The 19,568-nt window shown below is 42.7% G+C and overlaps 1 protein-coding gene across 1 annotated transcript in view; it reads left to right on the top strand.

Annotated features, from left to right (window-relative positions):
• Positions 1-737: 737 nt before the first annotated feature.
• Positions 738-19,568, top strand: part of EPB41L2 (erythrocyte membrane protein band 4.1 like 2) — a 105,235-nt gene continuing 86,404 nt past the window's right edge. Inside the window, exons 1-2 of the mRNA XM_084261810.1 lie at positions 738-771; positions 4,648-4,729. The gene's annotated coding sequence lies outside the window, so the exon portion shown is untranslated. The remainder of the gene's footprint in view (positions 772-4,647; positions 4,730-19,568) is intronic.

Here is a 19,568-nt window from a genome sequence, read left to right on the forward strand (position 1 = left end):
CCGGGCGCCGGCCTCTTCCCCAGGCTGAGCCGGCCCCGCCCGCTCGGGCACCCCGCTGAGCCCGCTCCGGCGAGCCCGTCTGCTTCCCCGGCGGGGGCCCAGCCGCCGGCAGCGTCAACGCGGGGTCTGAGCTCTGGGCTTAGAGGGGCAGCCGCCTCCCTCCGCTGCCCGCCCTCCCTCGCGGTCCGACAGGACCTCATTCCGCGTACCACCAGCGGGCTACGAGTCTGCGTGGGGACAGCGCAGCGACAGGCGCTGCGACGGCGGCGACGTGACACGGCCCGCGCGGCCGGCGCTGCGCCCGGCGAGCCTGCGGCACAGCGCGCCGTTAGCCTGGGGCCCGGGCTCGCCACCGGCGCTCCCCGAAACCCGGGTGCCCGCACAACCGCCCAGCTCGCCCAGCCTGTCCCCGCCGCCCGGCTACAACCGCCTGACGGGCCGACCCACCCCAGCCCTGACGGACAGTGGCGCTGGCGGCGGCGCAGGGAGGGGGCGGGGCAAAACTCCCGCTCTGGCGATTGACGGCCGCGTTAGCCAGTGACGGTGGGGTGAGGCGCGGGGGCGGGGGCGGGGGCGGAGCGCGCAGCCGGCGGGCCGGCGCCGGGGAGGACCGGCTGAGGAGGGGCCGGGGGCGGGGCGCGGGGGCGGGCGGGGCGCGGATTGGCCGGGGGGCGGGGCCGGCGGGGGTTTTCTCCCGGGCTGCGCTGACGGCTGCGGTTGGCGAACTTGGGTTCTGTATGTGAGCGGGAGTGGCGGGCGTTTGGCCGGCAGGTACTGGCGGGGGGCTGGAAGCGGGGGGCCGGTCCCTGGCCGTGCGGCCCGGGGCGAGGCCTCCGGCTGGGGAGCGGAGGGGAGGGCGCCGGCAGCCGCCGGGCTGCGGGGGGCTGGGGGTGAGAGGGCTGCGCCCCGCGGGGCGGCCGCTTTGCTCGGGGCCCGCTGGCCTTTTCCCGTACTGCGCTCCGGCCGCCGCGGGTCGCGGAGGCCGCGGGTGGGGCCGGGCCGGGCCGGGTGATCGTCCCGCGGGCAGAGCTGCCCCCTCCCTCCCAGCCTGGAGCGGCTCCTGGGCCGGGAGGTCGGTCGGGGGGGCTGTCAGAGCTGGGGCCGGCCGCGGGAGGAGCGGGGTCGGCAGGGGGCGGCAGCGGCTCCGAGGAAGCGTGTCCGGAGCGCCGGCCGCGGCGGAGATCCCGTCCCCGCTGCCGGACCCGCCGCAGCCCCTCCGCGCAGTGGGGCCTTTCCCCTTCCCGGGCGGGCAGGGCTCTCTGGAGGGGCTGGCTCGTCCCTCGCTCCCCTCTCTTCCCCTTCCCGGCGGGGCCAGCCGCCCCCAGCCGCCCGGTTTCGAATCTCCCTCGCGGGGCCGGCGCTGCCCGCAGCCTCCGGCCGCCGCCCCGCGCGCTCCCCCGGCCCCGGGCGGGGCTGGCCGTGCCCCCGCCGCCCTCCCCGCGTCTGCTGCTGCGCCTGTGGGTCTCCCGCTTCCTGCTCGGGAGCTGCGAGGAAGGAAAGGGGTATTTCTCCGCCGGTAATGCCTCCCGATTTCTGCCGGTGGCTGTCCCGCCCCCGGCCTGCGAGTGCTCCGCGAGGAGAGGGCATCTAGCGCTTGTCAGCACCGCTCCTCGCTGCGGTACCTTCATCCGTCTGTCTGCCTCTGGGGCTGTTTGCTTCTTCCTCGGGGCTGCAAGGGAGAGAGGGCTGAAAGACTGGGCTAAACGGGCCCCCACACTGGAAGCCTTTATCAGTAACTGGCCGGGGGATGGAATCGGGGAAGACTGTACGCTCCTGATGGCCTTTCTCTTCGGGGTCAGGACAAAAATCAGTGTAGACTCCTATGGATCCCAATGGAATCCTAGTATCAGAATAATCCTATTTAAAAAAAAGTCTGTTTGTCAAGATGTGATGAGCTGGCCTCAGTGTGAACATTATGCACTGAAGTCTTCCTAAAAAATTGAGATGTTATTTATAAATTTAAGTCCAAAGTTCTTTTCCTATTACTGTTCTTTGGTAAGGCTCTGATTACAGTACTGTGAACTCTGAATACTCTTGAAAGAGCTATTAACACTGTGGTAACATTTCTAGTGTATCGTTTTTCCACAGGTGATGATCCCACTGAGTTGACGTTAATCCCTTTTGATGTTAATAGTACTGTGTATGCGTGTGTACGGGTAGAATGGGCTTATAGGAGGCTACTGTATGAATGATTGCTGATTGACATCAAGGGAGCTGGTTTGAATGTCTGTCGTCTTAATGATTATGATTTCCAGAAACAGCTTCTGAAATAAATCACTGCCGGGGAACAAGTAATAGCCAGCTAAGGAGTAAACTTAGGTTAAAGTGCTTTGATACCAGTAACGACTAGCAAACAGTTCAATTAGGATGTTTTTTCTTCTTGTAAAGCTGTCTAAGACCCATTTTTAATTAAAAACACGTAATTTATAGCTCTTTCACTGACATATAGTGCTTTGCTTAGCTTTACTGCCTCATTTTCCTGTCTGCTAGCATGGGTGCTTCCAGGGTGTTAGTGAAATGCAGCAAGCACGTAGCTCTGCAAAGCATAGCCTTCAGCAAATTCTCATAAACTCGCATTTTTTCCAGAGCCGGAGAGTTTGAAATGACAAAGTACTACTTTAATGGGAATTAGCTAAAAAAATATAGCTGCATCCTTCGGCATCTTATTTTCAGATTTCAAACGGCAGATAAATCCAGTCCCGAAGCTACAGAGCCAACTGGTTACAGAACAGACCCAGCTCAGAAACAGTTTTGTGGCACCCTGGGTTACGCAGGAATGGCCCTGAAAGGGTGTTTGACCAGAGTGTTCTGCTTCAGCTGCTACTCTCCCCTGTTCCAACAAGTTTTCACTTTTGCTTGCCGTGTTGCTTTGTCTGGTGTTTAACCTCTCTGGTGAAGAGCGGAGCGGCTTGTTCTTGCTTAAATTGCAGCGTTCTGCTGACTTTGATTCCCTTTGGGCTTAGAATGTGACCTTCCCTTCTGCGTTTCCAGAGGGTACAGCTCTCAGTTTGTATCAGCATTTTGTACCCATGGCAGATGAACTTCATTGTGATGATGTCAGTTGGAATGGTCTAGATGAAACCTTGGAAGACATACGTACTCTGTGCGTGCATGTGTTGAAAGTAGAGAAGGACAGTTCAAGCTTCTTAACAGCCAGAGCCATGTAGAATAGACTTCCAGGCTTCATTGCTTTGGAAATACGTCTTTTGTCCCACTTATTTGATAAGTCTCCAGCAATCACAGTCAATTAATGAGAAGAAAAATCTAAATTTATTACTGCTTCTTGATATAACTTGAGTAGGAGCTGGCAGTTCCCTGAAGCCTGTTGGTGTCTGTTAATGGGGCTTCAGTGGAAACATTGTGGACTGAATAGCTCTCACTTAGAGATGGTAACTTGAAGAATGATTGGATTAGTTATGTGTACAATATAATTGGAACCATGTAGTGTGTGTGGATGTAGGCAAAGGACGCATTTCTCATGTGTCATGCATTTAAGGGTGAGGCACGTGGGTTGTAGGTGGAGAATGGGAAAGTGTTCTGTGAAGCACAGACATTTGAAGGAGGTGTCGTGGGTTGTGCTTAATAATAACTTGAACATAAGTTCTATAAGTCATTGTTCAAAAATGAAACTGGGTATATAAACTGCACAGATAATGTGACAGAGCAATCAGATCTTTCTGTAATTGGTGCTTATGGGATTCCTTTCTGAATTCTCTGTTCTCTCTTGGCATTAAGCTTTAGAAAATTGATAGTAATAACCCAAAAGAATTTTAAAAGTTGCAAGGACCAGAAAGGATGCTTATTCCCTTCCTTCTAATCCTCCTTTTGTACTGAAAATACAATGGTGATAGGTGTGTAGCTGTGTTATGGGCAAAAGCAGGTAGTAGTGGCCATGAAAGGTTTCAGTCACAGGAATGGATCTAAATGGTTTACACTCGGAATGGTGTTGGCTGTAGCATACAGCACTTCTCTAATTATTGAAAGAGAATGAATTTTCTACATTTTAGTTTACCCAGTGTAAATTTCAGTAGGGCAGCAATGATCTTACCAAAGGTTGTAGTGTACAGTCTATTTAAATATTTTTAAAGCAAGATTGAATGCTTTCCTGAAAGATTTCAGATGGCAGCTTCATTTTTTAACTGATCTGAACTTGGGGCAGGGGGAGGACAGAGGGGAAAATGGGCATTTGTCCTCATTGCAGGCGAAGTTAACCCAAGAAAAGCAGTGTTGGAAAACAGCACATTGTGTGCTGACACAATGGCTGGACACCAGAAAGGGGATGGAAGCGAGAAAAGAGGATGTGGGAGTGTGTGATTGTGTTATAACCCAGTCTATACAAGAAGTCAAACTGCATCGTAAGGGTTTTGGGATTTTTTTTTTTTGACCTTGTAAATTGAAAGAAAAGCCTCCTCTTGACTTAAGAGTGATAGACTTTAAACTGCCACACTTCTGTTTTTTTTTTTTTGAGGGAAAACTCTAAGTGTAAGTTACATGATTGTGCATTTTCCCCTTCCTATTTGGAAGGGTGTTCACATTTAAAAAATTTCTCATTTAAGCCCAGTTCAATTTCACTTTTCTGACTTTTTTTCATTTACTCTACAGAAAAATTTTGGTGTAATCTGACTGTAAATTTAAACTCTCTTGTAGGTAAAGAAGGTACTGTGCAGTTATCCAGTTGTCATAGTTGGTTGCATTCTACTAATCTTCAGGACTTGTTTTGGAGTTAAAGGTAAATTGAGATTGTATTTCTTTTAATACCAGAAAATTCACAGAAGTTCTGTGTATCTGTGTGGTTGATGTGATAAATTCCCATGGTTGTAGTTGTCAGCTCTTGAATACTGTACAGGGAAGAACATAGTAATGATACGTTGAATATTTTGATTTGTAGCAAATCTTAAGTTCTTAATTGAAAAAAATGCAAAGGTAATTGTACTAGTGACTTGTTTCCTCATACACTTCACCTTGTCTTGGAGTGCTTTGTAAAAATGTACAGACTAAGTGAAGGCCATATCAACAGAGCATTTACTAACTACTACTGGGTTGTTCTGTGTATGGTGTGAGATTAGACTTGAACGTAACACAAGTGGGACAGCTCAGCAAGAGCACATCCTTGTTTACTGTAACAGACCAGGGGGAAAAGTTTCCTTCCCTTGCAGCAGTGTCTGACCACTACAGCAACTCTGCAAGTGCTGCTGCCTGCCCATCAAACTGCATGGGCATTGCTGACATTGATGCTGAATAGCACTCTCTCAGTTCACAGCTCAGGGCTTGGTTCCTCCAGTTCATAGTCTTTATATAGTCCCTTCCATCTGATGTACTACTTGGAAATCAAAACAATCAGAACATACTTATGACTTGATATAAAAAACTTCAACCCCAACAAAGCTCCAATGCTGTTTCCTCTCTCAAATAATCCTCTCTACCTTCTTGCCTTCCACACTCCTACACTCTGTTTTTTTCCTAGCTCTGGAGGAAAGCTGGGGCTGAATCCTCTCATTCTTACAAGAGAAAAGGATGCAATTGCAAGTAATACTTACGAGGTTTCATAATGGAGACCTTTGCATGCCTGCCCTTTGCACATCACAACTTTGATGTCATGATGTTTTGTGACTAGACTTAAGTATGAAATACTTTGACGGCCTGACTTCCATGAAGTTTGTCTCATATAAAACTGATTGGCTGGCTCTGAATGCTCTCCAGAGTGGGGAGTGGTGTTTTGTTGGGCTTTTGTTTGGTTGGTTTTTCCTAATGGAAGTAAGATACTACTGCTGTTAATCTATGTATTGCCTTTATTACTAGTGTCCTGGCTCTTCAGAGCCCGTGTTGTGAGGGAGCGTTGCAGGAATATCCTCTCTGTAACACTGCAGGCTTTTTGTCAGTGTCTGCAGGATTAACTGAGTCTTCCTTGATGCCTACCACAGTGCTCATATTCACCTGTGTCTTGAAGACCCCCTTTGGGTATTATATGGCCATCTTTGACTTGCTGTTACAAATTGGTGAAACCTGTGTGCTCTGTAAGGTTGTTATTAGAAGACTTTGGCATTGAATAATAAAGTAGGGTTAGCTAAGGACAGTTTAAAAGGAACTATGGATTGCCCTGGTGCTCCAGGTTTGAATCTTCCCTTTTACTTCTAACATTGTCCATGTGGTTTTGTGTTTGCAAAGCAGTAGTTCTGGAGAAACGTTCTGTAGGAAAAGATGTTCAGTTACCAGAACATAAAAATAGACTCCAAAAAAAGAAGTGTGGACTCTGAAAGATCAGTTTCATCTTAAATTGCTTGCACTGATGACAAAGCAGAGTTTAACCAAATATTTATTGTCAAAATGACTCTGTAATTAGTAGTGTTGTACAGCTAAATGTAACACCAGATTTTACTGTAAATTACTGCTATCCCATTACTGTGGCTTGAGAAGTATAGACTGTAACTGTGGTATTCTTTTTAGTGGCCTGGACAAGAATTTGACTACAACATTTTAAGAACGTAGTTTTTATTTTTAATAACATTCTTCAGCGTGCATTTAAAATGCATGATGTGATCTCTTACCACAATGGAAAATTAGAACAGCTTTTTCTAATTTGAAATACTTAGTTATCCTGTATATGGGATTTAAAATATATAATACTATTGCAAGCTTTTGGATTGGTAATAGGCAGACCTTTAAATTCTGATTGACTCAGCATGTATCCTACTTCTGAAAATAACACTAAAATCAAAGTCTGATGTTAAAAATACAGGCCTGGGTTTCACATTTGCTGAAACGTTTTTATTGCTTCCAGCTACTCAGAAAAACAAGGATTCATTAATAAAGTATTTTAGAATATACTTAGTATGTTCTGCAAACTCCTTTGAGTGTGACCATTTCAACTGGGGATCTGGTAGCTCTTGTTCGTTTCCCAAATACAGTATTTAGTAGAAACTATTTGTGAATGAACAGTTTGCTGTTTACTCTGTTAAAAGGAGCTGTCTTATCCCCTGTTTGGCTCACAACTTTTTAAAGTTGTGATTAACTAATGCTATGACTGCTGTTGTGACATCATCAATCAATTTTAAAAATTTGGCAGAGTAGTAAGGCTGTGTAGCACTGATCTCCTGGATCCTTTCTCTTGTAGGGCTCTTTGGGTATCTTTCCTGGTAGGATATTGCATTATTGGACAGTGAATCTAAAACAAATCCAGTGTCCAGAGGAAAAGAGGAAGGGGTGGGAAACCCACAACCAAAACCCCAAGACTGCCATAGCATAAACTTCATACTGAAGTAGGTGCTTGGTCTTCGAGCTGCCTTGTCCCCTCAGTGGTCTGTGCTTTTGTGTTGTGCTAGTCCTTGACAAGAGGCTGGCTGCGTAACGGTCAGAAGGGACTGCTCAGATCAAGCCTGGGATTGCTGTGCAGCAATGCTGCTGCTACTTTGCAAACCCCAATTACAAGTGATTTGTAGTACTGAACCTGTTTCAGACCTCTAACCAACTCATGTTAATTAACTGAAGCTCTTTTGATATTTGGGCTGCTTCACTTTTTGTGCTTCAGGATGTTTTATGGAAAGCAGTTAATGTTTAATGAGATTTGTGCACTTGCAGATGTATTTTTCCCCTCTCCTCTGGGTATGATATTTGCTTACATGAGACCACTGTAATGTTTTCCAAATAAACTGAAATGTTTTCATTCAGAGGGGTAAGACACATTTCTGAAGACTGAGTTCCATATTCTCAGTCTTTGTCTTAATTCCATTCAGTAGAAAAAGTGAAGTACAGCCCATAGTGAAACAGTATGTTGTTTTTGTCACAGATGAGTTTAGTCCCAGTGTCATTTCAGAAAGTAAGGATGCTGTATAAGCTCCACAGTGTAACTGTGGAAGAGAAGAATGACTTAGAGACTGAATACTTCAGATGTTGGGTGGAAAAGGTTTACCCTGTTACGAGCTCACTGTTCCTGTACTGTGGCAGAAATGAAACTATACGTATAGGTGAACCTGGGAATACTTCAGTGCTGTGGTCTACGTGGAAGAGTACTTGAAGAAAAGATGTCTCTTCCATAAAAATGCTGTGTGAAGTGGGTTACGTTGCCACAGATATGTGTTTGAAAACCTCATCCAAACACAGGATTAAATCTTGCTATAGAACACAGTAGTGACTGACAGGTTTCTGACTCGGGAAGAGTGCCAGTCTGATATAGTCAAATCCTGTTTTAATAAGCTATATGTAACAAATTTAGTTATTCCTTCTTTTGGAAGACCTGAAGGGACTGCACTGCCCCCTCATACACATTTGCTGTAGCGAATTCAGTGCATACTTCCACACTCTACTTTAATCCTTGGACCATTACAAGCTCAATCCTGACTGAGTATTTGTAGTCCTAACTAGAAACCAGGGAACCAATGTGCAACATCCTTCTGGAACAAAAATCTGTGCAATTTCAGCTCTGATATGAGGATAGTGCTGGAAGCTGAATTACTTCTTGTCTCTTATGTATTCTGTGCTCTTGTGTTTCAGAAAGTGCAATGAAGTTTTATAAAAATACACACAGATTAGCTGAAGTATCTTTTCCTGTGCTGACTTATTTGAAAGTCTAAATGATTTTGCTCTATCTTGGGCCATGGTGAGACTTAAAGCACTGGGCTAAGAATAAAGTGTTCTGCTTACTGCCTGCAAATGTGAAAAACACAAACCATCCTCCTGATGTGCTGGATTCACTTCAGCCATTTTTTGCTTTCATAAATTGCAGCTCCTCTTCAGTTTTCAGCTCCTGTGGTCAGTTTTGTATGATTGTAAACTTTTTCTTTTCATTATCTCACCTCTAATTCCAAAGCAACACCTACTATGAAAATGGTTGGCTTACCATTGAACTCCCTAGCTGTTGGTTCTGTTTGTGTCATTTGCTTTAGGTGAAGGGCAAGACATTTGTCAGATGTAGCAGCATTAAAACTTTGGAGTAGGACCAGATGAAAAGAGTTTTTGTTGGCTGAACTGTTTAGTCACTGTCATGAGCCCTAAATTTCTGGCTGGAAACATTTTGTATCCATAAACTGTTAAATGATGTGGGCAGGCTGTATTTGCCTGGTAAAGCTTCCTTTTTTAAAAAAAAAAGTTAAAAGCTAGTATGTTGCTATTTAGATGCTGAGTTTATTGAAGTTAACATCAACTTGCTGCTTTTTTATGGCTGAATGGTCTTTCCTTGCTTGCAAAGGATACTCTCTAAACATCCAGAGAACTTTTTTCTTGAAAAGCTTGCATGGGTGTTACTATTTTACTTGTTTTAAAAACAAGTAATTTTTTCTTTAATTTTGTTGGTTAAAAGTTTTAAGACTGGTTAGCTGTGTTCAAAGAAATTTTTCTGCAAGTATTATCTCTCAAATTCTAAGTGGGTTTTCATGTTGTATCGTTAACAAGGTTAACAACAGTATATGATGCTGGCTAGAAGGATCACTATATAAGCAGTTAACTGCACAAGACACAAGAAGTGATTTTTACTATTCTGTATATAATATACATATTAAATACAAAATAAATATTCTATATTTTCAGACCTGTGAAGAAGGTAGAAGTGTAGGTATTTCTTTTGGAAGAATGCAGTCTTCCTCTGGCCCATTCTTTTGTTTGGTGATGTGTTTTCTTTCTTGTGGGGTGGGTTGGTTGTTTTGTTTTTTCTTCTCCCTGACTAGAGCTTTGTTTCCAGTGTCTTAGGCAGTATGTCCACAGGTGTCTCTCAGTAAACTAATTGAATAGTAGCAGCTCAAAGTTTGTCCTATTCAATGTGATTTTATTCTTTGCTTACAAAAAAACTCTCTTTGTCCAGACTTTAGCACAATAAAGTGATGGCTACAGCTGTTCCTGGCCAGGAGATACTGTATTCAAGGAATGCTTCTGATTTTTCAGTTAAGTGTCAGGAAGCTGTTAGCGATTCAGAAAAATTCTGGAAGGAAAATTGTCACTTAGGGGTAGGGCAAACAAGTTTTGTGCCATTTGGAGTGAGTGGGAACCTAACAAAAAGCTGATTAATGTATTGTAAACTTTTTGTAATTTCTATTTCATGGGTCATCACTAGGAGTTGGATAACTAATACTTATGTTTAAGACCTATAAGATAGGCTGGTTGGTGTGAAAACAGTGTTGATAGCTGGTAGAAGATACAGGAAACTATATTCAAGTTTTTTTGATGGTGTTTGGGTTTTTGCTTTGTGGTTTGTTTAGCTGCACGCTCATGTTGGAGGGGAGTTCTTTGCTCTCACTGTAGTCCTGTGTTATTGGACTGCTTTTGATCGGCTGCTGTGTCAGAGCTGAAATTGCTGTACGGTCAGCGATGGCAAAAGTTAAAGCAGGACTGGAGTGCTTGGGTTTTGTGTGCCAGAATTTGTACTACACAGTATGTGAAGAAGTTATCCTGGGTCTTGTAATGGGGAAAATGCTCTAAGCTGCAAGCACCAGCAGTGTTATAAAATACATTGATGCTGTCATGGGATGATTTTGGTTGCTTCTAACCTCAGTAAAGTCACGTTGTCTTTAATTAGGAATTCATTGTGTTTTCCTTGAGTGGTATTTTATTTTGGTCTACCTTCTATTTTTTTGTTGACACTCTTCTCTATTAAATTTGAATTTATTTGTAATTAAAAGTGGGAGGGTTTGTGGTGGCTTGTCTTGCATCACAGTGCAAATGGTGGTATTTAAAAGTGGAAAACATTGTTGAATTTTTAATTTATTAAATTATTTTGATCATGTAATTAGTTGATTTGAAACTTAGTAGTGCAGCAGGCACTTAGAGCTTCTTTCAGAAGAATAACCTGCTTTATCAGTCCTCTTGAACTGGGCTTAGGTAGTCCTGCTGTGCTACCCCTGGCTTCTGCAACATGTCCAAACTGGCTCATTTTTTTCCATCAGCCTCACTTTTTTAGTGTAAAATAGAATAATGACAATCCATCTTTTGAGGAAACAAAGTGTTTTATTGTTTGCTTGTATTCATGGGTCTGGAGTCTTTCATTTCTCTGAGAGCAGCTTCTGCTGGCAAGCTTTGGGTTCTATGTCCCACCAGTGTGCTGGAGCCAGTCGCTGCCTTCGGTGTGCGGGGGAGTCTGGATCAGTGCTGTGTTGTGGTGGCATTGGTGATGCTTCAGTTCTTGAAATAACCTCATCCTGATTTGAGGAACTTATTGCACATTGTAATGGTGTTTCATGGCAAATATGACTTGGTTTATCTAGTTTTGCCATGGAAGTGCAAAAATGCCTGCCTTTGTGCAATTAAATATTTTTTCGCTTTCAGAAGGTAACTGATTTCAGTAACTGTGTGGAAATTCTTTTCTAGAAGTTTCTTGGGATTGTAGAGGTTTGAGTAAACTTCTCACAAGAGAACAATGTTTATTTTTTCATGGAAACAAAGTTGGGAAGCTTTGCAATGTATATTTCTTCTATGAAATGAAAGAAACAAAATCATAAAATAGCAACTTTGACATCTGTCAAAACAAAGCTTATTAGAGCCCCAGCACTTTGCTATAGTGGGAATTCCACCTGTGCCGTTTTTCTAGTCGGTGGTGTGCTATTACTAGGGCATTAGTTTTTCATTGTTTTTTTCTAGAAGACAAATCATGCTTTGCCATTGGATTTTTGCATGCTTACTACAATTATTTCTACTTTCTTGTAGCACAAAGTGAAATTACAGAAACTTGTTTCCTTTAAAAATTTTTGTGGAGTGCTTTTAGTCCAAAATACTATGTGAACTATGATGGCATGAAGGGAAAATCTACCACTGTGTAGGAGTGAATTGGAACTTTTGACTATGATTCATTATTTCCTTGTCTGGTTTGGTGAGCTTAGAGTGTGACTTCTGTACTTTTGATCCTGTGTATCTTATCATATTATATGTATGTATATGTATCTTGTATTTTTTCATTAACTGGATTGTAGTTTTTCACTATTAAATTTGAACTTACTAAAGTAGTGATACCAAATACTATGTGTCCATGGATTGTTCAAGGACACTGTTGCTCCTATGATGGGACCTTTAAAACAAGAAGGTACTTAAGTAGATGCCTTTAAATTTTGAGTTTGAGGAGGTTGAGTATTTGTAGTCTGTTTGGAGATTACATTAAGCAGCTGAAGCTGGGTTTTCAGCAGTGGATGTACTGTTTTGAGTATGGTTTCCCACCCCTCCATTTCAGCTTAGAATTCTAAAGGCGGTTCCCTGGGTTTTCTCTCCCTTTCATCTTTTCAACTCCAAGCCCTTTGTAACCTTTTCTTCCCCACTTCATTTTCTTCTGTTCTCTTGGTTTTTTTGTTCTCCCCTTGAATTAACTCTAAAGTAAACACTACTGTTGTTTACCGAGTGCTGTACTACTGAAGAACTGAAGACAGCTTTTGCTCTGCCTGTTGTGGCTAAAGATGAGTAATGGGCTGAGAGTGTTCTGCTGGTGATATGTGGTAAAGGTACACAAAGCTCTTTATCTCTGCAGTGAGCAGTAAAATGTTAGCTGATCCGCAGCTGGGATTTTGAAATGCCATAGCACAGAAGTATGAGATGCTGGTTGTTGCCTTACATGAAGGTGACCACATTCGGGGCTTTAGCTGAAACTGAAACAGCTGCTTTGGTATTCCTTGTTTAAAAATGGGCAACATAACTGTAGGTGCAAGTGAGAGTCTAGTGTAGGTCTTACATCAACGTGATCACAGTATAAAGACTCTTCTTGTGAATCATGTGCTCCCATGCATGGCTTCTGACCACTTGTTCTGAAAACAGTTGATGTTCCTTTCCCTCTACTGAAGGAGAAACCTTGTTGTCTTCTGAGGTGTACCTTCCTTTGCATGAGAAGCCTTCCACTCACTGAGCTGTTCCTGTGCTTGAAAAGCACTGCTGTAGGCTACCCCCTACTTTTCAAGAGTATGCAGTCATGCACATAAAACTGTCTTTGCTCATACCCTGAAGGGATAAAATATTCCACAAGAGTTTTGTCAGCAGCTGAGCGTTTTTCAGCCAGGAGAGCATGTGCCCGTGCTGTCAGTTTTCTGGTTTGATCCACTGATCTGGGTGTTACTCTTTTAATCATTTGTGGTGTTTGTTTTGCTTATTACTCCTCAAAGCATACTTGCAAATTTTAGTGTAGATGTTTTGAGGAACCAAGGGGAAAGGCCAGACTTGAAATCTGTAGCGTGCTGCTGTGCTGGGAGAAGAAATGGCAGGAGAAGAGTCGCTACCACATGTGGAGAGCATAGGTGCAAGCTCCTGGGCCACTGGCTCTCCACTTCTGGCTACTGTACAAAAGAGGGCATAACTTCAGGAGTGAGAGAAAAGAATCATCTAAAATTGTGTGGTGGCTTTTTGTTCTGGTTTGTGGGGATGGTTTTTAATGTTTGCTCGGCTTTCTGTTGTTCCAGAGTCACCTGTGTTGTGGGTTTCTGGTTCTGCAGCCTGTGGTACCCTGTTGGGATAAGGTGTACTTACTCCCACCTCATGGGCAAACGCTGCTCGTCTTTCTTCCTACAGCTAGTGGGCGTTGTGGCTGTTTGTCTTGCATCACAGTGCGAGAGGGAATGTTCAAAGGTCCCTCTACCAGCTACTTCTTAAACAGCGTGAAGTAGAGAAAGTGAGAAGTGCAGAGACTTGCAGTGTGATGTAATGCAGTGACTCTGCATTACTGCAGTTCTGGGCTCACCAGATGTTCGGGTTAGTATCTGACTGGTCATACATTGCTGTGCTGCTTTGTTCCCTGTGCATGGCTTTATTTCCTCTTACGTAGGGATTTTTGATGTAAACATTTGCCTTGGTCTGTGAGGATGTTTTAGAAATATTCAACATTACTAACTGGTTTTGTTGTTGACTTAAAAATGGATAAGGAATAACAGGAGTATTAATTAGCAGAACTGATCTCTTCACTTCTAATACTGTTATTGTCCAAAGTAATATAATAATTTTTAACTGTGTAAGTTCTCAGTTAAAATTCTTGTATCACAATGGTTGGCTGCCAGCAGCTGGCACAAGAGAGGGTGTTGAAATATAGCAATTGATAGACAGGTAGAAAATTTTTGGTGAGAGATATTATAGTGAAAATTAAAATTCTTTTACCACAAATTGAAAAGATGGATGCACTAAGAGATTTCTGAAAGCTCAGTTTTTCTTTTTGTGGTCTTACGACTATTGTATCTGCTTTGTTGTGTAGCTCACCTATTAGAAGGCTAGAGTGCTAAGTATGAGGTATCTCCTGACCTTTCAGAAAAGGTTGAGATGCCCTTATGAGAACTAAAGATCTGATTTCTTGTAAGAACATGCAAAAGACTCTTTACCATTTTTTTTCTTCATAAGTGTCAAGAGAATTGTAACTTGATTTATACTTTCTCTCTTCTTTCAAGTCAAGAAATTTAATTAAGCACCTTAAGTTCTATACAGGCTGCAAATGAACTTCTCTGATGTATTTAGGGAGATACATTTAAGATAGACCGTTGAACTTGTGTATGTGTGTAAACTATCACTGCAGATGTGAAGCTCAGAGCTTGGATCAGAAGTAGATGGACTACCCAGCCATGAGTAAAAGTAACCTTTTGGTTCAGGACATGCCACTTCTGTTGTGCTATACAGTGGTGGTGCTCTCTGCTTCCAGTTTGAAGGTCACCGTGCCCAATAAAGTCATCTGAAACCACATTCTGTGCCCTTGTACTGGAGGTACAGGAATGATGCTTTGAGGGGTTTTTTGGCAGTCTGAGGAATTGCTGCTGCCAAATGGACTGTCTAAAGTTCTGTTTTTGCAGATTCCAGATTGGTCAGGCATTGGAACAGGCTGCCCAGGGAGGTGGGGAGTCACCATCCCTGCAGGTGTTCAAAAAACAAGCAGACATGGCACTTGAGGACATGGTTTAGTTGATGTGATGGTATTGACCTGACAATTGGACTTGATGATCTCAGAGGTCTTTTCCAATCTTCAAGATTCTATGGTTGGTTGGCAGCAACAGTTGAGGTGCATTGATTGTCGGTGTGAGCTAACTCTGTTTTAATACTTGCAAAACCACCATGAGTATTTGACAAAAATGATCGAGCTAGCAATTTGGGAGACTGATTTTTATTTTTATCCACATCATCCTTTCTGTGTAACCAGTTTAAGTACCTGGGGCAGGCAGAGCTTCACAGCACTTTGTTCATGATTTTATGGCCATCTAACTGTCCGTATGTTTTGGAGTGCAAGTTCTTTACTTTAAAGATAACTTAGCTTGTATTTGAAGGGGGGAGGGGGTAAGAAACCCAGAATGCAAAACTCTCATCATGAGTGCAGCGAACTACAGAAATTGAATTTAGAGATCCTATCTATCTAATATCAGTTAAAATTAGCTTATGTTGCTGGATTTGATTCTGCTACTTTCATTAAAAAACATTCTAGTAGCAGTGTAGTAAAAGCAGAAAATTAGCAGTAGAATGGTGGTAATTAAGTTTTCATGTATGTGAAATTTTCACTCATGTTCTTTTTCTTTTTTCCTCTTTTGCTTTGATACTCCACTATTTAATATCCATTAATAATTGGAGATCGTAATATGGGAATACTGAAATGCTTCTCTTAGCTAGTAGTGCCAGATGTTGTTGACATTCTTGCAATTCTCCTCAGAATTCAAGTTTACTTGAAAGCTTCATGACTTTAAATATTTAAAACTGAGTTCTAATGAAAGAGCTTGGGGGTGTTAGTTGATGAAAAGCTTAACATAACCTGGCAATGTGCACTTGTAGCCCAGAAAGCCAACTGTGTCATATTAATTTTAACTAGACTTTAAGTTGTAACAAATCTCAACGTTATCCATATAACACAGGCTAAGTTTGCACATGTACCTAATCCATTCAAAAGAAACTAAAATAATTCCAGGCAGAAGCACACACACTTCCAGGCAAACTTTGCACTGACATTGCTGGGTTTGCAGTTGCATTGCAATTCGTGGGGTGTTTTTACAGAATACAGATGCAGAGTTCCTTACCACTAGTTGCTCCCAAAATTCAATTCCTTTGCAAAGTTCTGGGGCCGGGGAAGGGAAGTTGAGTGACATCATATACTATTCCCTTATGCCAAACCTCCTTCCACTCCTGCCATTTTGAGCTGCCAGGGTGGTAGCAGGAACCCTTGCTGGCAGGGGATGGGGACAAGAAGCCCTGGAGCACTCCCATCTTCCCCACATACACAGGACTCAGTTGTGAATTGGTGTTTCACAATGCCACTTGTGTAACTGTGATCAAACCAAATACCAAAACATCTTCACAATTGTTGCTCAGCTACAAAAATAAAACAAACAGGACAAAAAAAAAACCCAAAATCAAAGAGAAGAGCTAGCAAGACACCCCAGTCTGCTTCCTGCCCCTGTCTGCTGGTTACTGCCGCAGACGTACTGAGTATTTTGTTTCTATAACTTGTGAAACACTGGTTTCTTTTAGTTAGTATTGCTCTTATTTCTAAACAGTGGTAGCTTTTTTCTGTCACTATTCAATGTTTCTGTCCTGTCAGTATCTTTCCTTTGTGCTTTTCTGTTAACACCTAGAAGATGTATATGATGCAGATCCATCCAGTTATCACTAGGTAACTATGTATTTGTTTTGTTGTGAATGCTGACTGTAAAGCTGCTAAGACAAGCAGAGCAAGTTACTTAAGAGTTCATACTAGAGACTCTTCAACAATTTGGTTTTTTTTTCCTGCAAGTTTTGTGACTTCTGTAGGAATTAAGTATTGAGACCTCTGGACAATTGTTAAATTCAGTTAAAATTGACCACTGAACTTAAACAGGTGAACGGGCATTGTAATTGTAGGGGTCTTATTTCTGTAGGAAACCAGGCCAACGTTAATGTTTCAAGAATTCTTGTTGGAGTTCAGAATCACAGAATGGTTAGGTTGGAAGGGACCTTAAAGATCATCAGGTTCCAACCCCCTGCCATGGGCAGGGACACCTCTCACTAGACCAGGCCCCATCCAACCTGGCCTTGAACACTGCCAGGGAGGCTGCAGCCACCACCTGCCTGGGCAACCTGTTCCAGTATCTCACTACCCTTATAGTGAAGAATTTCTTCTTAAAATCCAATCTAAATCTACCACCTCCCAATTTAAAACCATTCCCCCTCATCCGATCGCTACGCGCACTTCTAAAGGCCCTTCCCTTTTCCTTGTAGGCCCCTTCCGGTACTAGAAGGCCACTATAATGTGGTGTTGTCATCCTATTCTGAACACATCTGTTGATGGTTGGTATCTCTTGGTCTTGTTTTGGTTTGAGGTAGGGATACTAGTTTTATTTTTGTGAAGCACTTTGCATGTGTCATAAGAGAATAGAAAGGCAGTATTTTTGGGTTTTTTCCCCGTTTCCTTTGAACACGAATAGTCATTTTATTTGTGCCAGGAGTTACAGAATCACTGAGGTTGGAAGGGGTCTGTGGAGACTGTCCAGTCCACCACAATCTTCTCAGTGTAGGGTCACAGAACCTTGTTTAGTCAGGCTTGAATTCTTCTGCGAATGGAAACTCCAACTTCTTTGGACAACTTTTTGCAGTGTTTGATGACCCTCAGAAAAAAAGATACTTCCCCCCACTGTTATGTTTAAGTGGGATTTCCTGTGTTTTGATTTATTCCCAGTCCCTTGAATTCTTTCTACCAGTGAGGAGCCTGGCTCTTTTTCAATACCTCCATCAGGTATTTTATACACTGGGATAAAATTCCTGACCTCAGGCCTTCTCTTTCCCAGGTCAAGCAATCCCAGCTTTTTCAGCCTCTCATATGGCAGATGCTGCAAGCTTTTGTTAAAAGTCTTTGCTGGACTTGCTTCAGTATGTCCTCAGCTCTCTTGTACTGGGGACCCTAAAACTGGATGAACCTGTAAACCATAATGTGCAGCAGGGGCATGATGCCACAGAACAGTCTACTGTGAATCCATAGGTATCTCTGGGGTATCGGAGAGGGTCCTAATGGTTTGTCCTGTAAAGCTCTGTCACTTATGGTCTGTGTACATTGTGCCAATGATTGCCTTGGCACTCCTTATATGAAAACAGACTTCGTATTTGATTGTGAAGACCTGCTTTCAGGTTTGTATCAGGTATTTCAGAGGGTAGTTATAGGGTAAGAGAAGATTATTTGAAAGAGGATCAGTACTTAGAAGTAAACCCATTCTCAGTATGTATGTACATAAAAAGTGTGACTAGCTCATGTTATGAACTAGTAGCTAAAAATAAAAAGTTACATGCCTCTAAAAGGCAAGATATTTCTTTTTTTTCACTTTGATCATTGTTTCTTTGTACAGATATGTCTTGATGTCTGACAAGGCTTAAACTCTGAGAGACACAGTTGTTAGGCAGTTAGGGAAATCTTATGACTTGGATATTATTTCCAATTTCAGTTGAGAACTCTGATTTTCTTTTGCAAGATTCCCCCCCCCCACTTCTGTAATAGTTTTCCTGCTTTTTACTTCAAGAATAGTTAATAGCTCTGGTGAAACTGAGTATTTGTTGATGGCTTTTTGCTGGCAGGCCAATCTTGCTTCTATACAAACTCACTCTGTATGGTGCTGACTTTTGTCCCAAAAAACCATGTTAACTCTTTTGCCATATCCTCTGCAAACATTTAAGTTCACTCAGCTGAATGTATCTTATTTAGCAACTGAAATCTCTGACAGCTTGTCATGAGTAAAAGGTCTTATTTCCTCCTCTTTTGCAAATAGGAAAATACATTAGCAAGCAGAAGGATGTTGCAAGTTAGGGAAAACACAGTCATTGTTACCTTAGTAACACTTCAGTCATTTGCTGGGCATCTTTCAGTATGTGGACAGCTTTTCTGTTAGAACTGAGTGACAACTGATTCTTCTTTAGAAGCCTTATTATGAAAGTAACATTTTTAAATGTGTTAAGATAATTTTTGACACTGGGTTTTAACATAGAATTACAGAATGGTTTGGGCTGGCAGGTACCTCAAACACCATCTAGTTCCAACCCCCCTGCCTGAGCAAGGACATCCTCCACTAGATTGGGCTGTAGCTCCTTCACATTTGTTCTTCAGCTAGATCTTTTGAATTTATTGTTAGCTACCTTTAGTTTTACTTCAGTATTCTCTTGAAATCCTACCCTTGTTTTTTCTAATATTTTATTGGTATCACTCATGATATAATACTAAATTAATTACTATAACATTACCATGCTATAGTAGTGAAGCAAGCAAAGTGCTTCAATGCTGTAATGCTCTCTGTTACTTGATTCCCTGACCTATTTATTTTGCTTTACATGCTATCTTCCTACTGCACTTTTAAGCATCAGAAACTATCCATCCTCCATCTATATGTATCCTGGTGTTTAATTGAAATCACTGGTATGGAACGTTTGTAGTAAACTGGCCCCCTCTGAAGAGTTTAACCATGGGTAAGCCATAATTCAAGTGTGGGGGTGTTGGTCCTTCAAGTATTGCTTTACTGTCTCAGACCAGTGGAGAACCTACTAGTAGACCACACAGAGTGGGCCAGGCAACAACTGGGGCCATATTCACCAAATAAATCTAGTCCTCCAGCATGTTTTGAGGTGTTGCATGAGTAATGGGAGACAGACTCTGTGCTAGATTCTAAAACTTGTCCTTGTGATTGTCATCCAAGTTGTTAGGAAAA

The sequence above is a fragment of the Gallinula chloropus genome (assembly GCF_964237585.1).
Source record: "Gallinula chloropus genome assembly, chromosome: 3".
NCBI lineage: Eukaryota > Metazoa > Chordata > Aves > Gruiformes > Rallidae > Gallinula > Gallinula chloropus.